This window comes from Apis dorsata, unplaced genomic scaffold (assembly GCF_000469605.1).
Source record: "Apis dorsata unplaced genomic scaffold, Apis dorsata 1.3 scaffold_92, whole genome shotgun sequence".
Classification (NCBI taxonomy): Eukaryota; Metazoa; Arthropoda; class Insecta; order Hymenoptera; family Apidae; genus Apis; species Apis dorsata.
Window position 1 is genome coordinate 1,004,603 of NW_006263390.1, and position 4,062 is coordinate 1,008,664.

General features: G+C 40.7%; 1 protein-coding gene across 1 annotated transcript in view; it reads left to right on the forward strand.

The window, feature by feature from the left end:
- The window catches only part of LOC102678889, a 12,827-nt gene that overhangs the window by 1,463 nt on the left and 7,302 nt on the right, over positions 1-4,062 (forward strand).

The window sequence follows — 4,062 nt, forward strand, 5'->3', positions numbered from 1 at the left end:
AAGAGGAAGTTGGTCGCGGAATATAGAAGGAATTCGATGGTGCTCCATTCGTTCCGCATAGTTGTCACGAATTCTCGAAGAAATTCGTGCTGCATTAGACACGTGAAACTAAATGGCCTGGTCGCAGAATTTCAATTATCGGCCATTCAAATGGACAGGTTCACGAATCAGCATTTCATCGAATCGCTCGGTTTTGTTTGCTCGTGCATCCTTAATCGGTTTACGAGTCTATTGATTTCTCGCGTTAACACTAAATCTCGAATTCAGAACGCGAAATTGCCTCCTGATTGGCATTAATCGCTTCCATGCGCGCGCTCGCTCTCCTCTTCTAAATATCGTCGAGTATCGTACCGTTTGACGAGCCTTGAGCGCTTCGAAAAAAAGAATCGTAGAAGCGTCGATAAAATTTCGATCGATTTCGACGCGATTTTTCTCTCTCTCTCTCTCTCTCTCGAAAGAAACGAGAGGATAGGCCAAGATCTTTTCCCTCTTCCGCAAGAATTGGTCTAATGCATCGAAGGAATGCCGGATGACGAACGAAGTTTCCTTATTAATACGTTAAAAAGAACGAAGCCAGAAACTGTGACATCTACTTGGCAAGCTTTTACTAAAATCAGCTCTTTCATGCGAATCAACCTAAACGGATGTTTCCAAACGAATAGCATATATATATATATATATATAGAAACTATTCGAACTAGGTCGCCATCTTTTTTTCCCCTCTTATTCCGCGATGCCCGTGCTCCCCTATCCAATCCTCGATCTCGTTGGATTGTTCGCGAAATTATGTACATCTGTTTGCGTTTTATCGACATTCGGCAGTGCCAATATTTTTTTCCCTTCCCCCTAGGGGGACGGGCAACCATTTTCCTTCCTCTTTTAATTTTTACCTCGAGAATTCATTTTATCCCTTTTCTCCTCTCGACGAGTGGAACGAGATCGTAATTGTTCAAAAATTCGACTTGAAACTCGATATCCATCCAATTACGAAGTTAATTGCTCTGCGCTACGCGAGAATCGTATCTTAATGTCGATCATAACAGCGACAAAATGTACGTGCGGTTGAAACGGTTGTGCGATTTTCGAGACGTGTTATGATTACGAATACGGATAAATTCGTACGAAGCTTTCCCCCATTTTATCACGCGTATCGTATCTTTTTTTTGACAATTAGAGAAAACGCGTGTGATTGGTCAATATCTAATCTTTATACCATATAAATCCAAGAAAGAAAAGTTGTGCTCTTTCGTTTCTTTTTCTTCCGCTCTTATCTATTGACGATACGAGGAAAGGAACTGCTTATGCAAATAAGTTTTAACGTGGATGAAAAAGATGGGAATCGTAAAATTCTTGCATATTTATTATCATTATTGCATTAATAAAATAAGATATTCCTAATTGTTCGATTATAATAAGAGTTTCATTTTATATCATCGTTCTCTCCTTATTCCAGTAAGGGATAACTTGGATGGATATCGAATATTATAAGAAGAAAGCTCAACAAAATAGACTGATAAACTCGATCGTCATTTTTTTAAGATCGATCGTTAATTAATCGTTTCGTATATAACTATAATTCACAGAAGAGAGGAAGAAGAGAAATAAAATTTTTTTTTCTTCCTTTTTATTTTTATAAAATAACATCAAATGAAGAATTAAAATTAAAAAATTAATCAAAGAATTAGAAATAGCTCTGGGAGGGGATGGAACGAAGGGAAGAGATATTGGCTCTGCCTCTGTAATTTATTTCACGGGATTGATGCCGGTCACGGGAACCCATAACTTTCGTTATTTCTCTAATCAGGGGGGAGAGAGGGAGGGAGAGGGAAGGGGGAAGAGCAGCTAGAAAAGAAACGGAGAAATCCTCATCGATGTAAGGAAGCGAACACATGTAAATCGCGTGACCCCTATTCGGGACACGATTCGAACGGAAGTACAGAAAATACTTTGCGAATAATACGGAACTACTATACTTTCTTCTTTTAGGATCTCTGTATTAACGACTCTTCCCTTCTCCTTCTCTCTCTATCTCCTTCCCTCCTTCTTTCTTTTTTCCCTCCTTCACCCCACCTATTCCCCCTTCCATTCGAAATGATGCGGATGAACGTGCGACAACTTCCACCACGCTTGATTCCACGCGGTAACATGCAACAAAATTTGTAAATTTGTAAAATCATATATGCGCGGACGATGCCGCGCATAATAAACGGTGTTAAATGCAAGTAAGAGAAAAGTAAGATCGAACTACGCTTTGTTTCATCCTATATATTCAATAAATGCAACGATTAAATTTATAAAATTTTTAAAAGGGAGAAAATTATCGAGCGAAAAATGGATAATTAAATTACAATCGATGTTAAACGGAAAGATAAAAGTGGGATCCATTTTTGGGATCAAAGTACGCTTAAATCTAAATGACTAGATTCATGAAAAGAGGAAAAAATTATCGAACGAAAGAGGGATAATATCGGTGTTAAACGCAAAGAGAAAAATAGGATTGATTTTTCGAATCGAATCACGCTTAATTCTATCCAATAAATGCAGCGAATAAAATTGATAAAAAGAAGAAAATTACCGAGCGAAAGACGGATAATATCGATATTAAGGACAAGAGCGAGATAGATTTTTCGGGTTGAAATATAGTACGCTTGATTCCATTAAATGCAGCGACTAAATTTCTAAAATTGGCAAAAAGAGAAAATCGAGCGAAAAAATAAATAATATTGACGTTAAACGCAAGAACAAAAGTGGGATCGATTTTTCGAATCGAAATATAATACGCTTGATTCCATTAAATGCAGCGAAAAATTTCTAAAATTTCTAAATTTCTAAAATTGGCAAAAAGAGAAAATTATCGAGCGAAAAATATCAACGTTAAACGCAAGAACAAAATTTTTCGAATCGAGCTGTCGAAGGCTTATCTCGATGCGATGGCGGGTCGGGAAGTAAGGTCTCGAAGTTTGCCGGCCGACTACTTTTTCTCGCTTTTGCGGTCTTTTATTGCTCGCGCTATGGGTCCCCGGGCAGCCGCCGTCGGATCGGGGAAAGATTCGTGGGACAGCGTGTCGGTACGGTTTCGCATGGGTATATCCCCGCGCACCATGAAAATTTCATCGCACGCGGGAAGAGGAGCGGCAGTGAGATCGAACGGCCTGCATACGTAATACGCCTTCTTAGCTAATATAGGCCGGTTTCGTTTTGGGGCCACGTCTCCCTCTCGCGGCCCTCTTCCCCTTCATATGTCTCGTTAAAGTCTCGCTTCTTCTTTCGACGAAAAGAAAACAGCTGTTCCTTCCCTCTATTCTTCCCTCTCCGTCCAACAAATTCGATTTACACCACGGATCCATTAGATATCTCGGTTGCCGAGCGATCGTAATTAGGAAAGGATCGCGCATCGAGTGTGGAAAGCAAAACCGAAACGACCGTTTCCTTCCGGCCGGCTCGCGCCACCGATGAACAATCCAATTGCATGCTGTTCGCTTCCTCGCCTATTAACCTCGATAATTTCTTGCATCTTATCGATCAATACACGATATCGAAAGATATTACCACTTTCGATCGTACGATCGTACGGGGCTTTTTTTTTTTTCTTTTGCTCGTTTTTTGCACGAAGTTGAAATTAACGGCCGTAGTTCGGTCGAATTTACGAATAGAGCGTACGTTTGTATACGTTTGTTAATACACGCGACACAGCGAGGGGAATTTTTTTGGCCACGTTTTTTTCCCAGTCACGTCCACACGCGCACGAATAACCTTGTGTGGTCCACAGGAGAGAGAGATAAAGTGAAACCGTGGGGCCACGCTGTCTCGCGAGCCAACCTCGATCTCAGGGCCGTTCGTGCCGCACCGTTTCTTCCCGCTCCGGTTTTCGTCTACCCTTCTCTTTTCCTCTCTTCATTTCTCTCCTCTCGTCCCTTAAATAACAGCCCGCTTAATTCGCTTATATTACGCATCTTGATGGTAATGTTTTACGAATCAAAGTGTTTACGAATATGCGTTTTTTATTGCGCTCTCTTCCTCTCTCTCTCTCTCTCTCTCTCTCTCTCTCTCTCTCTCTCTCTT